This window comes from Schistocerca gregaria, chromosome 3 (assembly GCF_023897955.1).
Source record: "Schistocerca gregaria isolate iqSchGreg1 chromosome 3, iqSchGreg1.2, whole genome shotgun sequence".
Lineage (NCBI taxonomy): Eukaryota > Metazoa > Arthropoda > Insecta > Orthoptera > Acrididae > Schistocerca > Schistocerca gregaria.
In genome coordinates this window covers 940,154,126-940,174,171 of record NC_064922.1, presented here as the reverse complement: position 1 = coordinate 940,174,171, position 20,046 = coordinate 940,154,126, and the positions used below count along the sequence as shown (strand labels likewise).

The window sequence follows — 20,046 nt, the reverse complement described above, 5'->3', positions numbered from 1 at the left end:
CATCAGACAGACAGACGTAACAGTTCATTGTAACAGTTGGAAGAAAACCAATGTGTGCTGTGGGTATTGACAGAGCCATCCGTCGTTAAATTTCAAAACTACTTCTCTATTCGTCAACAGACTTGATCTCCTTCCTCCTCCCGCTCCAGCCCAGACATGAGTACGCTCTTGGTTCTTCTTTCTTCCGTCTTATAACAGTTTTCAACTGGAGGCTCAAGATTGTGTCGTGCTCTGTCGTCCATCACATTTCTCTTGCTACCATTCCATCTATAATTCTTTGTTACAGACATTTCCTGGGCAGTATAATGCTCCGACTCAGTTTTTCCTTCTCTCTAATTAGTTCCAGTAATCTTTTTCATGCTCCTGTTTTCTTAATTACTTTTTCATTCTTAAGTCTGTCAGGCCTCTTCGCCTTTGGCATTCTTCTCCTTTGGCATTCTTCTCCTTAGCCATATTTCAAGAACTTTCTAAGTATCTTTCTTATTAACTGGCATGAGTCACTGCCGTGTAATACAACACTCCAGACATATCATTTAGCAAATTTACTTAGCTGCATTGGAATCCTTGTAACTGTTCGTAACTGCTTCGCCTTCTCGAAAGCTCTATTTTTTATAGATATCATCCCCATTTCTTCTGTACAGCTTTCGTTCCATGTCGTTAAGCTACCCGTCTACATAAAGGATTTTTCTTGTTCTGTTTTCCATTGAAGAATATGTTGCTTATTCTAACATTTTGTCTTTCGTATATTTATCTTCATACAATACTCATCCCCTTCCTTCAGTAAAAACTCCTGTAGCTGCTTTTGATTCCACCAGCACTGCTTGAGCATCCGCATTTTTTATACCATTTATCCTTTCTCTCCAATTGAAATGCCTCCTGAGTCATCACCTACTGCGTCCTCACCTATCCGTTCTTGTCCATGTTGAACTGTTTAGGCGACGGTAAGCATTCTTGCCGTAGACCCCTTCCAATTCTCGTCTGTTCCGTCTCCTCGTTCCCTACTATGTTACTTTGTGCTTTGGGCACATCTCTATTATCCTTCTCTCTTTCCAGTCTCTTCTCGGCAGTATTCTCCAGCTGACTCCATCGAATGCCGTCTCTCAATCGATAAAACAAATGTACATCACCATGTTGTTATCCAATCTACTTCAGGTAACCTGCACCCTCTGTAGTTCTTTTACCCTTTCTGAACCGGCACTGGTCTTCCCCACTATCTTCCTTTTCTTGCTGCAAGACTCTTGTTGCAGCCTGTGTAACATGACACTATATAACGCCCTTGTATGCTTATTTTCCGTACTACTCTACTGGCCGTCTTCACTGTTCTGTATGTTTATTCGTTTTCTCCTTGTCTCCTAATTCTTCCCGTTGGTTCCTCATTCAGTTCTCTCTAACCAGTTCGGTTAACCTTCTTAGTTCATTGCTTTGTTTTCTGTAATATCTTCTACCTTTTCTGCCTTGCCGTTTTTTCGTTTCACAAGTTCACCCATTTTATCCAATATACTTTCTTTTATCCACCCTTTCATATGACTTGTGCTTTTCTTCAATTTCTCTCTCCTTCCAGCATTGTGTTGCTAATGACATTACACTATTCAGTGACTACTTCTACACGTACTTGTTCAAAATTATTATCGACATAGTGACTGTGTAGACTTGCAGTTTTCGTTCGTGTTCTTGAATCTCAGGTTGATTATGAAAAAGTGTATTTGACACCCTAGCAATATCACCTGGAGCTTTCCATGTATATAATCGTAGTTGATGATGCCTAAAGCAAGCATTAGAAATCCAGGGATTAAACTCCACAGAAGGCTGCCAGTTTTCTCCCCTTTCATTGCTCTTTCTCAGTCCAGTCTCCACATATGTTGTTTCCTATGCCCTTTCTCACAATTCCAATCTCCGATCTGTCCATAGTCGTCAGCTGCATTGTTTCGTGTGCCGTTTTCATTTTGCCAATCTTCCATGATTATAATTCTTACTTGTCCTTTCTCATTTTTTTCGCACAGACTTCCTCAAACTGCTCATATAATACATTATTTTGTCCACTTCCATTTGCTTTGCAACTTATGTGGGCATGTAAACTCGACAATCATTGTGTCCACAGTGTTACGCTGTCGGTCACCAGCTAGCATACTTAATAGCTGTTGATGTGCACATCGCAATTCGGGAAACTGCCAATATGTTTCAAATGAAGAGCGAAGATTGTCTTTAGAGATTTGTAATTGAACGGGGCAGCACGATATAATGCATGTTGTGCGGCGGCCATGTTGTCACGTGACGGGACCCTTCGCGCTGAGGATCCTGTTTCGCTGCATTCGTGGCAGCGCTCCCCGTTTTGAGGGGAGAAGCAACGGCTGTTTCTACGTTTACTTCGCAGTCCTATGTTGTTGCCGAGGAATGCAGAAATTCACGCTGAAGCGACGAGCTATCTAGAACGGCCATTGTTCGAACATACCTTCCGGGTGAGTCGTACCTCACGTGGCTTTTAGTAGAGTCGAGGAAATCGTAGGAAGATCAGATTGTATTGTGTGTCTCAGTATTGTATCTTAAGTACGTAAAGAGTTGAAAAACATTTGTGTCCTAAGATGCTACTCATATTATAACTTTGGATATTACTTGCTCGGTAGGCACTTGTACAGTTCCAAATAATTTTGGATTTTGGAGGAGTATGCTGCTTCTGTTCGACACACTTGAAACGATCGAATGATAGCCCTAGCAGCCTGCGACGAACTCCTGCTGGACTTGCTGTCATTTTTTTGACAAATTTTTACACATTCTGTTATGTTGTACTCTGTATTAAGGGAGGACGCCAACAGACGTCCAGTATAAGGAACTTCTGACGAAGGCAGTCAGTTGAGGAGCGGCCACACCCAATGTTACGGGTTTCTCTTCAGTTGCCTTTGCCCAGGCTCCTAGTATTTTATGGTTTCCTCGTGTACGTTTTATGGTTTTCTCACATAAGTAAATTGTGTTGTCCTAGCTGATCTCGGCCTAACCAGTGATCTGCTTTCATCTAAATTACCCCATGATTTCTGTAGCACCGTTTCGGAAATGTATTCTTTATAAAATCATGATGCTTATAGGAGACCGTAAATACTATGGCAGTAAATAAGTTGATCATTGCACTATATTCTGACCATATTTCGCACAATGTACAAAAGCAAAAGATGGCTGGCTTTTCAAATGCCGTTTGTGAAGACTAACTTTGAAAGGTAGCATTGTCTGTTTACGAAGTTAGTTGACGTAAGTAAGGGATTTTTAAATTATTTACATTGTATCATTTGTAGTTCTGTTTTTACGGTTGTTGGTTGGATCCGCGCCGTCTGTCATGAAACTATTACTGCAGTTGAGCAGGGTGGTGGTTGGGCACAATTAGGTGTTACGAAGAAGCTCTGCTGAGATTTATTGGTTTATTCTGAAAATTTTCTCCAGTTATTGTTATTATACTAGCGTTCTTCTTTTAGTTGGTAATTATGGCTATAAATGTTTAGTATCCTCTACCACTGGTTTTTATAGGTTTGGACAGCAAGATTGAAAGCCACTGCGCCGCCATCTTGATAAGTGACATGAACAGTGGTGGATGACTCTGGTTCTAAGAGTTTGTATATCGAGGTTGTTTTTGAAGTTCAGAGAGAGAGAGGGGGAGGGGGGGGGGGAGAGGGGGCAGAGTTGTTGTTGTTGTTGTTGTTGTTGTCTTCAGTCCTGAGACTGGTTTGATGCAGCTCTCCATGCTACTCTATCCTGTGCAAGCTGCTTCATCTCCCAGTACCTACTGCAACCTACATCCTTCCGAATCTGCTTAGTGTACTCATCTCTCGGTCTCCCTCTACGATTTTTACCCTCCACACTGCCCTCCAATGCTAAATTTGTGATCCCTTGGTGCCTCAAAACATGTCCTACCAACCGATCCCTTCTTCTAGTCAAGTTGTGCCACAAACTCCTCTTCTCCCCAATCCTATTCAATACCTCCTCATTAGTTACGTGATCTATCCACCTTATCTTCAGTATTCTTCTGTAGCACCACATTTCGAAAACTTCTATTCTCTTCTTGTTCAAACTAGTTATCGTCCATGTTTCACTTCCATACATGGCTACACTCCAAACAAATACTTTCAGAAACGACTTCCTGATACATAAATCTATATTCGATGTTAACAAATTTCTCTTCTTCAGAAACGCTTTCCTTGCCATTGCCAGTCTACATTTTATATCCTCTCTACTTCGACCATCATCAGTTATTTTGCTCCCAAAATAGCAAAACTCCTTTACTACTTTAAGTGTCTCATTTCCTAATCTAATTCCCTCAGCATCACCCGATTTAATTTGACTACATTCCATTATCCTCGTTTTGCTTTTGTTAATGTTCATCTTATATCCTCCTTTAAAGACACTGTCCATTCCGTTCAACTGCTCTTCCAAGTCCCTTGCCGTCTCTGACAGAATTACAATGTCATCGGCGAACCTCAAAGTTTTTACTTCGTCTCCATGAATTTTAATACCTACTCCAAATTTTTCTTTTGTTTCCTTTACTGCTTGCTCAATATACAGATTGAATAACATCGGGGAGAGGCTACAACCCTGTCTCACTCCTTTCCCAACCACTGCTTCCCTTTCATGCCCCTCGACTCTTATTACTGCCATCTGGTTTCTGTACAAATTATAAATAGCCTTTCGCTCCCTGTATTTTACCCCTGCCACCTTTAGAATTTGAAAAAGAGTATTCCAGTCAACATTGTCAAAAGCTTTCTCTAAGTCTACAAATGCTAGAAACGTAGGTTTGCCTTTTCTTAATCTTTCTTCTAAGATAAGTCGTAAGGTCAGTATTGCCTCACGTGTTCCAACATTTCGACGGAATCCAAACTGATCCTCCCCGAGGTCTGTATCTACCAGTTTTTCCATTCGTCTGTAAAGAATTCGCGTTAGTATTTTGCAGCCGTGGCTTATTAAACTGGCTTTATTACAGTATTTCTTGAACACTGAATAAAAACTCGTAATAATGAGAATTAAGGTAACTAGTCTAGTGAAACCAACAGACGCGAGGAACGTTGTGCTAAGTTCAGCGGACGTAAAACAGACATTAACCTAAAGAATAGTCATCCCTTGAGTTTGGCCCTTTAAGGTAACCTTGGACAATTGGATACTTTCTGATATTTTTTGTAGTTTTAAATATATTTTATCCCGACAGAATTTGTGAGGAATTCTTCCTGGGCTGCTATGTTTCAGAAAACGGGTGGCCACATTGATATAAACATTTGCGTTTCAGGGAGATTGCTCTTGGAGGCAGACTAGTTTGCTTCATTTTAATATTTTTGCAGCAAAGAAAGCGTCTTAGAACTTCTACGTTTGTGATACAGAATAAATGGCAAATATGGTAAGCAATAGTTTATTGCCTCCTATTGTGCTGATCAAATGTCAGTTAGCATTTTAATACAGAAACTTATTCCTTCTGTACTAACTGGAAAACGTGAAAGACGTAATTCTGAGGGTATATTTGAAAATTTGAAACATAATTTCTCGCGCTTTTTGAAGAACTAGTCACACAAAATGTGATTTCAAGTTTGAATAAAAAGTAGGTTTTAAGCAAATTTCCAAGGTATCAAGAGACTGCCGTATATGTCGTTGCAGATCCATTTTGTAACACCTACAAGAAACTTTTTAAAGATGTTATAAAGAATATTGTTGAAAAAATTAATATAAGGGAAACTGTTTGCCTGTTGGGCGGAGTATTGCTATTGATGATTTGAAGTGTGTCTGTGGAAGGAAACACAAATAGCAAACTTTGACCATCCAAACAAGGCTGCAGTAATCGCTGATAATGATTTCTAAACTAAACTGGAGCTGATATCAATGACCTGAGTGCACAAACTGGAATCACTGTGGCTGCAGTACAACAGAAGAAAGATTTTGTGAGCGACTGTTAGCTGTAATGGAGGAAAGCATCGCAGGATTCCCTAGAAACTTTTTACTAATTAGAAATGAATTACATTCCCTATTCATCATCAGAAAAGTACCACCTCCTAACTGTTCAACATTTCTGTCTCCGTGTAGTCCATACTTACAACACATCTCTTCGATTTTTGTTCAGTTTTCCTTATTTTTGCCACAAACGGAGAGACTATTGGAAAAACAGCGTTTTCTGTGTCTGAATAACTCCAAATATACTGCGTTGAATTAATCAGCTAGAAGTCACATCGAGGAGAAAGCGCTCACTTGGTTGGTTTCGTCGGATGAAGAGATTTTCCAGTTCATAAGACTAAGGTATGGAAGTTACAAATACAAACACAAAAAAGTGACGAAAATTTATTTGCTACATGTGGTCTCTCAGTTTTGTAAACTGAGACAGGTTGGATGTAGGGAAAGAGAAGCTTGTAAGATGAACGGAATTGGGAGAGGCCAGCAATGTTAAACAGTTAAACAGTTAAATCGTTCTAGAGTTTGACTCATTCTAATTCATCCAGACCACAACAAAAATTATAAAAGCAAGAGTAGGTGCAACAAGAAGTCACTTTAAATTGAAGGATTTTGGTGCTTGGAATAAACCAGAACAGTTTCTAAAATGTTTGTCTGCAATTGGATGATACAAAGGAGGACAAATTCACCATTTGAGAGACTTATACTATGTACCATTAGAGGGAATAAAGCAAAATGTGAAGAACCCCTTGAAATCATGGAAGAATAAGACGTTAAATAAGAAGTTTAAAATAAAGTTTATGTGGAAGCTTATAACGGAATGTTAATTAGTTGTACTTGAACGTTTACGTACTTCAAAGGGGAGAAGAAAGCAGAAAGAAACAGAATGTCATGAAATTGTTAGATGACTGGTTATGTCAGTTGAGATGGTAGAAAAAGGCCATACCATCCTCAATATGATAGCACCAAATACAGAACTAGAGTATTGGTATCAACTTTTGGGTTTAGGAAAGCGTTTTATTTAGCCATTGATAGTCCAGTTTGGGTTGTCCGTTGATTTCAGTGATGGTAGAGGAAAGTGCATGCAAATTCTGTAGCGCCAGATATTAAAATGAACGACGACGTTCTGACGAAAAGCTCGTTCACTTTCTGCCGGTACCATTTTTGTTATGTCCTTAAGCGAGGTGTTGCCACATTTGAGTCGTATTCGAGAAGAGAGAATTTTCTGATATAGAAATTGAAGGTGCATGTGAGATTGAGCAAGAATCAGCATGAGGGGTGGGCATAAACTTACTATTACATCTTTCTATCGCCCACCAGAATCGCCTCTTGATGTAACTGAAAATTTTTGGGAAGTTCGCTTGCACTCAGTTCGCTTCCCCAATAATACTGGAGACTTTCATTACCCAACAGTCAATTGGGAAAACTATAGTTTAGTTATTGGTGGGCGGGGCAAGACTTAAAGTGCAACATTACTAAATGCCTTCTCTGAAAACTACCAAGAATAGATTGTTAGTAACCCCACTCATGATGGAAATATTTAAGCTCTAAAGTCAACAAATAGATCTGACCTCTTTGTGGATGTCCACATGGAAACTGACTGGTATGAGTGACCATCAGGCAATTGTAACGACAGTGATCATGAAAGTAACAAAGGGAAACTGAAACAAGTAGAACAACTTATATTTCCAGCTAACTAGATGAGAGGTTATAGTGCTATATCTCAAAAAGGAATTCAGACATTTAGCTCAGCAGGGGAGCATGTAGAACTACAGTAGCTCAGGTTTAGAAGAATAGTTGACCTTTCACCTGCAGATGTGTATTTAGTAGAACAGATCATGATGGGAGGTACCCTCCATGGTATACAGTCACTATAAAGAAGCAAATTTCTAAAGAAATAGATTACTGTAGAATAAGTGTGATAGCTGAATGAAACGCATTTGTCTAACAAGCCTTCAGCACTATCAAAACAGAGTATTATCGTAGGATCTCTCCCAAAACTCAAAGAAATTCTGGTCGTATGTAAGGGCTGTTAGTGACACAGAAGTTGTGTCGTCTCTTATGACCGAATCGAGAACTTAAACTGAGGTAGCAAAGAGAAACCAGATGTGCTTAACTCATGTTCCTTCAGGAGTATTGCCCAATTTATCATACCACTCCAAAACTGAGAGAAATGTGTGTGTGGTGTTGAGAAACAGCCGAAACTGTTAAGAGCTCCCAGGCTTAATGGAATCTCTATCAATTCTATACTAAATGCGCGAGCGAGTTAGTCCAACTTTTAACTATAATCTAATCTACAATAGATCCCTCGAACAAAAAACCGTGCCCAGCTAGCTATCTTTGCACAAAGAGTGGCTTTGTAGCACATGGTATGTGAAGGCAGCAGAAGTGGTCCAGAAAACTACCGTCCAATAACCTCAACATCCATTTGTTGCAGCATCTAAGGACATACTCTGGCTTAAGGACATACTCTGAGCTCAAACATACTAAAGTTTCTTGAAGAGAATGACCTTCATGCCATCCGGCATGTATTCCCAAAACGTAGATCATGGGAAAACCAACTCTCAAGACATACTGAAAGCAATGGATCAAGGCAGTAAGGTAGTCGCAGTATTCCTTGATATCTGTCTATAATGTTTTGTCTGAAGGAAGCTGTGCAGATTTTCAGTCATATTTTTGCAAGATTTCAAAATCTTGCAGATATTATCCACTCGTTTTAAACGTTCAGAAATGTAAAATTGTGCGCTTCACGAAACTGTAAAACGTCGTTTGCTATGAATACAGTACCAGAGTCACGGTTATGGACTCGGTCAATTCATACAAATACCTGGGTGTATCAGTTTGGAGGGATACGAAATGGAATGATCAGTCTCAGTTGTAGGTATATCTGGCGTCATACTGCGGTTCATTGGTAGAATACTACGGAAATGCAGTCAGGGTACAAGGGAGGCTGCATTCAGGTTGACCCCAGCCTACAATATTCCTCAAGTACCTGGGATCAGTACCGAATGGTACTGACGGGGGATATTGAACGGATACGAAGAAGGGCAGCACAAGTGATTACAGGTTTGTTTGACGAAAAGGAGAGTGTCACGAAGATACTGAAAGAAATGATCTGTCAGAGACTTGAAGCAGACAGGAACTGTCCCGTGAAAGTTCCTTAGGTTTGTAGAACCAACTCGGTTATGAATGTACATGTATATTACAACCGCCTACATGTCGCTTCTGTGGGATCGGGTCACGCACACGCACTTTTTAAGTATTCTTTTCGTGGCCCATACGTGAATGGAACTGAAGAAAGTCCTAATAGGACGCACTCACTTCACAGTGGCTAGTAGAGTATATGTAGATGTAAGACTTCCAAATTCCCATCCTGCCATCAACATTAATGATGCCGTTTGGCTATATACATATCTTGAGAAGCCGCATGATACGTTGTCTAATCTTTTCCTCAAACTTGACGGAATCAAACGAAAATGACGTCCATGTCGATGGGACTTCAAACACTTTAGCTTTCCTTTTCATTAGTCGTCAGCAAAGAACTGCTCAGTCAGTGGTCGATGAAGTCGTGGCTTTTCTAATTTTGCTTATATAAATGTGATTGGGGCACTAGGACCCAGATGTATCTTTAGTGAAAGTTTTTTCTTCAGTACTTTGAATTTGCGCTATCATATGTCAGAAAAATGAACGAGGAAGATATTACAGATACCCTAAACGAATCACTGGGCAGTGATATCAATTACATAAGCTCAAGTTACAGCGATTGTGGCCAATCGGTTTCAGTAGTTTAGATGAATCAGAATATTGAAATCGATTGGTGAAGACATTGAATGAATGACCAGAATCTATGGTTTTATAGCAATTGCTTTTATTATGTACTATTTTCTGAAATGAGGTTGTCATTCAGCTGAAAATATTATAATAAAATCCCCCCTCATAAATTGTACCTAAAGGAATTTTTGTACTGGATTTGAACTTTCCTTTTGGTTTGAGTTTTGAAGCATAGTCTATTCTGTATTTAAACGTGAAGTTTGAGCTGTGTAGTTTAGTACTTGCAGCCTATGTGTAGGACTTGGGAAAAGCATGTGTTTCACATTTTGCTTTTCATGCACTACAGTGTCGTCCTACTTTCTCTTTTTCAAACACAATATATGACCAAAAATGATGAATGTAATTTTAAAAAATCTTTAATGGATGTTTAATATTTAAATTCCATTCAACTGTTTTCTTTTTTCCCAAAACATGCTCAGAACGTAAATGGGGTCCTGAGGATCCAGGTGTACCTTATGCATTACAGTTCGTTGGTGTACCAGTTGGGAATAAAAAAGGGACGACAAACTCTGTTGAGATAACTGCAGAATGTGTCGACGTCTGTTTCTATTCCATGACAATAGAAACTGTCGCGTTTGTTACGTGTCATTAGCTAGCTGATCTTTGCACCAACAGCAGTTGTAGCACATTGCATGTGATGAAACTCGAACACGCTGATGTATGTGACGATGTGGCTTAGTAGTAAAATGGCAGACTACGAAAGAAGAGGTTTATAGTTCGATCCCCGGCCATGTCTGAGATTTTGAACAGTCACTTATGACTTCTTTCATCTCTTGCATTGTTTGTTGTTTTGAAAAAAATGCAGAGTTACGCCACAGTCCACATCAAACTGTAGGTCTCCCTATACCTGGTGAGGACAGCCAGTTCAGAGGTCGGAGGAACAACCGCATTTTACCTCTAAATAGGACCATGCGTATTAAGGTAATGTGTTCAAACCAATCTTCAGGTTGATGACAGTGCTGATTTTGACGTGTCAGTTTTAATGTACCTCGGAGTGAGAACAAATTGCTGAAAACTCTTTCCAGCCCTCCGATATTTGTTCAAAGTCTGTTGTGCAGGTACAACGACACCCACCCCCCCACCCCCCCCGTATCACTATGTACGTTTTTAAACAACTTACATAAAAGCGATATATCGCAACGTATTTATTTATTGCTGAAGGATGTAATGTATTTCCTCAGGGATTAGAAAACTGCATTGGATGTGCTTGTGCGTGGCAACGTAGCAGCGTTGCCGAGTGTCTCGCGTATTCCTGCCAGCCGTCAGTCAACTTTGCGGCAGCTAAAAAAAAAAAGTGTTGTTGGAAAATCTCAGTGCCGAAACAATTGCAGAATAAAATGCTACAGGTTGCGTTTTCAAATGTAAGGGAACACAACATATCCCACCATTGTCCGTGCATTGCAAATGTGCGTTGTCCCAAATTTATTCCAAACCACACTACGAAAGCGGAATGAAATGCAGTAGAAAGGCGAAACCAGTCTTGATTCGTCGTCGTGCATGGCAAGCGTTCATTTCTAAATGGTACAATCATTTTGTCACCACTGTAAATGGGGTTGAATTTAATACCAATGCAATGAATATTGGCGACTGTTTACACATCCTAGAATATAGAACAGAAAATTGATAATTATCCCAAATCAAAAATGGAATGACTAGTGGCAAGCATTTTGGAAGTTTATTAATACTTGACATAACAGTTGCCGGCTTAAGGCTTAAGAGGGTTGATTGGGATGGCGACACTTTCTTCTATATAATAAAATAAAGTTTTGATGCACTGTGAGAAACTTCTGTTGTTAACATTATGGACAATTGCTCAAACGTAGAAGCATTATTGGGAGGTGCAGTCGTTGGGCTTCGTTAATAATTTATTAAAATAGTTCCATATGCTGTGGGCAAATAAAGCGGCGGGGATAGTTTACTGCCACCCCTTCCCCCCACCCCCTCCCGCTTTACATACGATGAGCATAGATAGCCCAACAACCAATCTAAATCACGATTGTACAGATCATTTCCAGTATTTTATTCTGTAATAAAAAAGCTTCGCTGCCACACAACAAGACTGTAAATGTTTTTATAGGCTTTCTAGTGCAAAGGAAAGGGTGTTTCTGTGAATTAGCATTTTCAATTAAAAGCTTAAGGGTAATTGTAGAATTCTTACTATGAGGCCAGGAAATAAAATCCACCCTTTTTGTATAAAATTATATGGTCATCAATATTGCCATCATAGTGACCATGAAAACAAGAGAAGACTAAGTACGTTGTACACTGAGCAGCCATTCTGTCTCTGCTCCACCAGCACATGGAACAGAAAGAAACCCTAATACATGGTACAGTAAGAACTACCTTGTATAATGCACTATTAATATTTTATATTCATTACTAAAAGAGTAATGCAGCTATAGGTTTGTATTGCGTGTTTAATACCTCTTTCCGGCATTAGATATTAGTTGGTTTACTATGTAACATGTGCTTGTGATGCAAGACAAGAGTGTGTGATCTTTGTATATCACTTTGCAACAAAAACTTTCACAGGCACTGAGACTTAAATTTTCAAAACAGTTAGGCTATAAGCAATACTTCATGTACAAGTCATCCAAGGAAAAAAATTTTGGTTGTGTAAACACACACTTTGTATGAATTAGAATACAACTTGTAATAGTTAGTGCCCATTAGCAGTTTTCCTTCAAGATATTGTCTATTGCCTTACTATTATAGCTAAAGTCAGTTTCAGGGTGATTCAGTAAATGCTTGGCATCCAGAGAAGTTATGAATGCTTAGTGTTCAGTGAGCTAGATAAAGAAACATTCTGTCGTATTGCATGTATGAACTCAAAAAAAAAAAACAATTATACTTGGGGAGGAGCATATAGAAGTAGTCTGGCTCAAGCTTAGAATAATTGATCATGCACTGGATATATATGTACCTAATAGAACAGTTTGTGATGGGAGGGATGCTTTATTGTAAACAGTCTGACACAGCAAATGCCGCATAATACTTTACTTTGTCTGAAAGAGCAGGCCTTGTGGACTATCCACAGCTGTATGACATAGTCCATAATTTATTTGCTGACTGTAAAATCTTTGAGATATACAACCTATTAGTGACTTGTGAAAATTTGGGCCAAACTGGGACTCGAACCCAGATTTCCAGCTTATCCTGAGTGGCTGCCTAAAAATCATTTTGGCTACCTGTGCATACTCTCCAGACCAATTGTAATCTCCATTTCTCACATTATCTACATCCTTATGCCATAGTCCAAAATATTGATCACATACTGCTTACCATCATTATTAAATACAGTCCTGCACCAGGGAAAGAAATTCTGATCATATGTAAAAACGAAAACAATCTGTTTTTGACTAAATAAGTTAATTGGATAGATAAAAAATCGTCCAGAACACAAACTTAAAAGGTTATAATTAGGCAACCTTTCGGAACCAGTGGCTCATTCAGACAGAAGGGTAGAAGGGGTAGGCAGAGGGATGAAGAAAAAGGATGGGCCCCTGACCCACATTTCTGTGTGACTTTCCCGAAATCTACCCCTTTTTTCTAGACCTGCCAACTGGCATGGATTCCAAATACATTTGTCATGCAAAACTCAACTTGTGTTTTTATCACATAATATCTGAAAGTCATGAATCGAGGGAATCAGGTGGATACTGTGTTTCTTCACTTCTGAAAAGCATCAGGCACAGAACCACACAAATGCGTATCAATGAAAGTATCATCATATGGCCTATCACACGAAATCTGTGACTGAATGAGAATACCTTGACATGTAGACTGTGGATTATTTTAGGTTAACATAAGTAACCTAATGGTGTCTGAGTGAAATGCACAGTGAGGAACCCAGTACATGTTGTGTGTTAAATACTAATAGTGAACTGCAGGTGAGGAAATATTTTTCATGAAGTATTATCTGAAGGAATAAAACTGCACAAATACTCATTCTGATTAAAAGATTTTGAAATGGTGAAAAGATTGGCCACCCGATTAAATTGTTTATATATGTAATATTGTACATTTCACAGAACTCTCAAATATAGTATCATGTGATTACATCATCAGTTCACAATTGGAATCGGTCACCTTGCACAATTTCCTGTATGTAACAATTTCTGGCAATTTGAAATGGAATGATCTCGTAGCTTCAATTGTAGATTAAGTCGGTGGCAGACTTAACTTCATTTGTAAGATAATGAGAAAACACATTATCTCCACAGTGGAGATTGCTTACAAACTTCTTGCACAACTCATCCAAGAATACTGCTCAGGTGTGTGGGACCTATACAAAATAGGACTAACAAGGGATGTTGAATGCATACAAAGAAGGGCAGCATGAATGATCACAAGATTGATTTACTGGAGAGTGTCATAGAAACACTGAAAATTGGCAGGCATTTGAAGATAGCTGACAGTTATTCTGGTGCCAAAGTCTACTTACAAAGTTTAAAATAACCAGTATTAAGTGAAGAAAATAAATATTTATTTTTTCTTTGGCCCCCAAAGTATTGTATTAAAGATTAGTCTAATTATGGTGTGCACAGAGGTTTTTAAGCAGAATTCTCCTGCTCTGTGCATAATAAGATGTGGATATAGATGCAGGACCCATGTTCAAAGTACGCCTACAAATTCTTTTTATTGAATTATAATGGTTTTAAAGTTACAACTCCATTATCAACTTGTATATATTTGTGTTCATGTATTTGAATGGTTAGGTTCTTTACTTAATAATTGTCTGAACAAATGGTTGTTTGTTTCATACACCATTCATATAAGGTTGATCGATTTTGGGGGAAAAGGTTAAAACTTTATAACAGTGAAAATGGGAAATGCCTCTTACTTAAATAAGAATACAGACAGCAGTAATTTGAATTTTTCTTAACTAAAAGTGACAGTCAAATTTGTCCACAGAGAGATCAAATATCTTTTAATATTATATCTTCGTAATTGTAATGGCCATGCGTGTCAGATATGTAATTGGTGGCTTAATCTCTCTAAATTTGAACATTAGTTTGATAGAAAATAATCATATTATGAAGCACTGATATCAAAGAGTGTAAATATGTGATCACAGGTTGACTAGGAAACAGTGCGCAATAGACAGACAGAATTCTCTCCGTCACAAATAGGAAAGTGCATTACATATTTTCCCAATGGAATACTGCTAAACTGAGCAAAAGGATAACTCCATTGAAGGTAAGTTTTGTTATAGGATGAAATTACTTTTTCATAGGTAATTGTCACAGATTAAGCCCATCACTAAGAAATGGTATAATGTTAGCTGCATGTGTGTAGATGGGGAAGTCTTCAGTAGTTGGTTACAACAAACAGGACAGGGACACACTCAATAGTAACAGGATTAAACCAATACTTACTAACAGGTAAGCATTTATAATTTCTTGTAAAGGTGAAAGGAGACCATTAGATGTATACCGAGTAAGTTGAGAATCTAACTTAAAGTATGAAAAATTTCTAAATATCAATTAGTAAGAAAAGTGTAATAGTGCAGGATATACTTCATAACAAATCAGGAAGAAAACCTTGAAAGAGAGATTTATTTATTACATAGTACAGATATGTGGACATCAAAAATGTATTACACATGAGCAGATGAAAATACAATTAAAACCACATTTTAGTTGATATAGTTTGAATAACTTTAAATAAAACAAGAACAGCCATGGATGATACTGTTCTAAAATGTTGCACAGAAGTAGAAAAACAAACTATTAATCCAAATATAACACAGGGAAATCAATATTCAGCATGGAATAACTGAGGAAGATGGTAATTCCCCTGTTACGTGGCACAGATATCAGACGAATAGGAATATAAAAGCGACAAAATGAGGAACACTATGCTTGTGTGTATCTTATGTCACAGCTAAATTTCTGGTAAGAGATTTTTCTCTGTCAATAGGGAGATATGACTAACGGATCAGACTTCTTTATTGATGGATAAAGTTTGAGAAGTCAAAAACGATGCAAGCCTTATAAGGTACTATAGGTGTAATTTTGACTGAAGAAGGTAAGTGTAAAGTAAGATGATTCTTGCAAAACTGAAGAAGCCATAATTACGAGGAATGGAGAAATAAAATATGTGCACGAGAAATGTGGTTACAAAATTAACAGAGATCCAACACAAGTAAGAGAGTAGTTGTTATTTTCATGAAACAATGGAGAAAGTAGTAGTCAAAGAAATGTTCAGGCATAAGTCACAACAGGGACTTACATGCATCGAGAATAGAAAATAGTGCATTGAGAATGGCTAGCCACTAGCAGAAATTTAGATTTGCATAATAAAATCTTAAAAAAAGACAACTGATTACTGCACTCTATAATTTATAAAAAAATGAAGAAAGAGAACAACTTAGACCTTGGATAAATTATATGGCATGGGAATAACGAGTAATATTGTGTGGTATTACGTATCGCTACCACTCCACGGGCGTTGTTATGTTGGTAATGGAATGGCAAGTTTCTGTCCAGTGCCAATAGCAGTTGTCCGGGACCCGGTGGACCCACTGGAACACACTCACCGAGTCACCCCTCCACTGGCTCTGGGCCACAAGCGCCCTCTGCCGCCATGATGTAGGATGCCCGGCGGCAGCGACTTGGCTCACTTGCACTCGGAGCCGCCTCACTGTGACACCTCATCCTCATAGAGATTGTGATAGTTTCTAGCTGCGCGCACTGGTAATGAGTCTTTGTACGCTTGGAGAAATAAAAGTTTAGTAAACCATCTGTTTATTGTGTTAATTTGTTCGCTAATGATTTCTGCACTCAGATTTCCTATGACGGCATTCCTGCACCACTCTCTGGACACCTCCACTTGTCGTTGTGTATGATGTTGTATATAACATTCTGAATTGTAATTACGGCTGAGCAGAAGTTGTAGATTATTTACAGTTTATGGCAAAAACACAGATCCAAAATTGGTAGAATACACAGCATCACTTTGCAAAATAATAATAATAATAATAATAATATAATAATAATAATAATAATAATATAAATGTAATGTCAGTTCTAGAAGGCATGGTACCTCACAAGCTGTTGTTGTTCGAAAAAGCACATTTTTCATCAAGAACCATAGTTGCTTAATTATCTATGTAGATTCACTTGTGATTATTAAACATTCAGCAAGAACTTGACAATTTTGCGTACTATCAATAGTTGAGTGTTCATGTTAAAACAATTTCACTCCATAGAAACCTATGTATGGGGGGGGGGGGGGAGCGGCAAGCTTCCTTAAAATGCTTCTTGCACCTCCTGCAGTGTTGTTATCCTTTCTAGTCCATCCTATGGATGTCTGTACATTTCTCCATAACTATTGCACCCCGCATCAGTTTGAACCTACTTAGTGCTCTTCATAATTTTCACCTGCATCTTCCCCTCTGTTACCATACTATTCCATAATGCCTCAGGATGTTTCCTGTCAACCTATTTAGTCAATTAGTCAAGTTGTGCTATAAAGATCATCTCTCACAACTCTACTAGGCAGCTATTCATTGATTGTCCAGTGTAGCCATTGTGTTTTAATTTTTCTTGTGTGACACCACATTGCAAAAGAGTCCATACCATTCTTGTCAGAGAGAGATATATTGTAATGTGGTGTCTGAAGATAATGATATTTTCTTAAATAAATTCACACAAATGCTAAGAATTACTTTTAAGCAGCGCAAACAAGCAGTGCTACACGCTGCATGGTGTCTTGTGAAAAATTGAGGTAAATTGAACATCCACATACTTATCCTGGAAAACACTTTGAAGTGCGTGGCAATATAGTAGTTGCCATTGCACACAACTTACTAGGGTTTCTTACCTTTCCATGTCTGAAGTCTTCTCCTGCTCCTTCCTACAGCTCTGTAGGAGTGATAAATGGAGGCCATACTATATTCCTAGATTCCTCTTTTAATATTGGTTTCTGAAGCTTTGTAAGCACACTTTCGTGGAATAATAACTGCATCATATGCAGAGAATGTGACGTCTCTCTTAATATTTTACACCAGGTCATCAGTTTACAAAATGAAACACAATGTTCCCAACTCCCTTCTCTGAGGAACACTGGAAATAATTACAGCATCTTTGTTATGCTTCATGTGAGATGACACGTTGCATCCTCCTTACCAAGAAATCCTCAGTCCTTACAAATATTCTTTTTGACACCCCTCATGATCTTTCTTCCATTAACAAGCTTTCGTGTGACACTGAGTTGAAGTCACTTTTTAGCCTAAGAAGTGATACATCAACCTGATGACCTTGATCTGTAGCTTTTAGGATGTCATGTTGGGTTCGCCTGGCTGATATTTTCAAATCAATGCTGGTGGGCATGAAGATTGTAGAAATGTCACAATGTTTGAGCTCAGAATATTTTCTAAGGTTCAAGAACACATGAGAACATATGGATGTCAGTAATATTGGACAGTAGTTTTTTTGGATCACTCGTGTTACCCTTTTCTGTAGATGAATGTGGCTTGAGCTTTCTTCGAGCTACTGGACACAGTTTTTTGTTAGTGATCAGTGGCTGTAGTATGATAAGAGGTGTTAACTCAATTGTAAACTGTGAGAATTACATGCCTTATAGCCTTGTTCAGTTTTAGTGTTACTGACAATAAGAAACTGCAGAAATCATATCACTTACTTTTGTAGCAGAGCAAGAATATGCTTTTACTTTTCTACCCTTGAGTTTATTTTGTTTCATCTATCATTCCTGTGCACATTATAGTCCAGTCTGACAAGGAACGCCTTGAGTGTGAGGTTGCAAAAGACAAATGTTGCTTATGGGATTTGATGCCCTACATAGTGTCTGCCATTAACGACCAATATTTTAGTGGCATGGCAATGGAACAAGACTGGAGGTATCCAGTGATCAGCCCAGCATGCATCTATGGAGCATGGTTGAACTGCTTACACCGAGTGAGGTGGCGCAGTGGCCAGCACACTGGACTTGCATTCGGGAGGATGACTGTTCAAACCCGTCTCCGGCCATCCCGATTTAGGTTTTCCGTGATTTCCCTAAATCGTTTCAGGCAAATGTCGGGATGGTTCCGCTGAAAGGGCATGACTGATTTTCTTCCCTAATCCGAGCTTGTGCTCCGTCTCTAATGAACTCATTGTCAACGGGACATTAAATGCTAAATTCCTCCTCCTCCTCTTCCTGAACTGATTAGTCTGACAGTACATGGTTAGTAAGTGAAAGTGATATTGAAACAAGCTTTGAGCCATGTATTTCACCATACTTGTTGGACAGGGAGCCACAGATCCCATTTCCAGTGAAATGTTGTAAAGGACAATCTTTGTCCAAGGAGGAGATGCTAAATATAATTACACACGTGGAAGATCATCTGTAGCATAGTAAAAAACAATCATAAACAGATTCTGGATAAGTCTGCAAAAATATGATATGTAGTGCATTTGTTTTAAAAACTGGTTTTTGCACATATCAAGGATACTTGATATAATTTACAGAATGTGCTTGATATTCACCTCCTATGTTATGCACAACAAAATGTGTGTATGATACGGATTAGTGATTTGAAGGGAATCAGTGGATGGTTGTATAACTCAAACAGTGCTACAGAACAGGACAGTGCAAGCTAATGAAATTTCAAACAGTGTCAAATTGACAATGGATAGCAGACTGTGGAACTGGCCTGAAAATTTGTAGATGACATAAACTTATCCTTTCATTCACTAACAAATTTGTGAAACTCTATAGACTTCAAGGAGTTGAAGACGAAATGTATATGAAAGGAACTCAAGAAAGTAGAGGTACCAAGAGAATTTTAACCAGATCAGTAACTTAAGTGCTTAATACATTCACATAAAATTATGCTCACTGTTAACCTGGATGGTAAATTGGCTGGAAAATTTATCTTCTTTTGTGCATGACCTTGTAAGGGAAGTGCGGAACATTTACGTCATAGCAAGCAAGAGCAGGAAAATGGGCATAAGATAACTAAAACTATGGCATCAGCACTGCTTTCGGCCAATAGCTGATCAAAATAACTTGCTTTTGCTCGGTTCCTGGTCCACGTATAAAAATCATACTCCTTTAGAGCAAACTATCCCTCCTGAAAAGTGTGTGACATTGCAGTTCATACCACCTGGAATCAGCCTCTGGATGTTTGTTTTTTCCATGTCTATAAAACATATTATCTCACTATCTGCAGTGATGCCTTAAAAGATAGCTACTTTAACAATAAGCTCCATGACATACCTGTTTTGCATTCGGTTGCATGCCATCACATTCCATAAGTCCTCATCACACCTTTTCCCTGGACATTCATTTTCTTTCATCCTCCTG

General features: G+C 38.6%; 1 protein-coding gene across 21 annotated transcripts in view; it reads left to right on the top strand.

Moving 5' to 3' along the window:
• LOC126355848 (activating transcription factor 7-interacting protein 1) overlaps positions 1 to 20,046 on the top strand; it is a 280,695-nt gene that overhangs the window by 187,844 nt on the left and 72,805 nt on the right. The window lies entirely within an intron of this gene.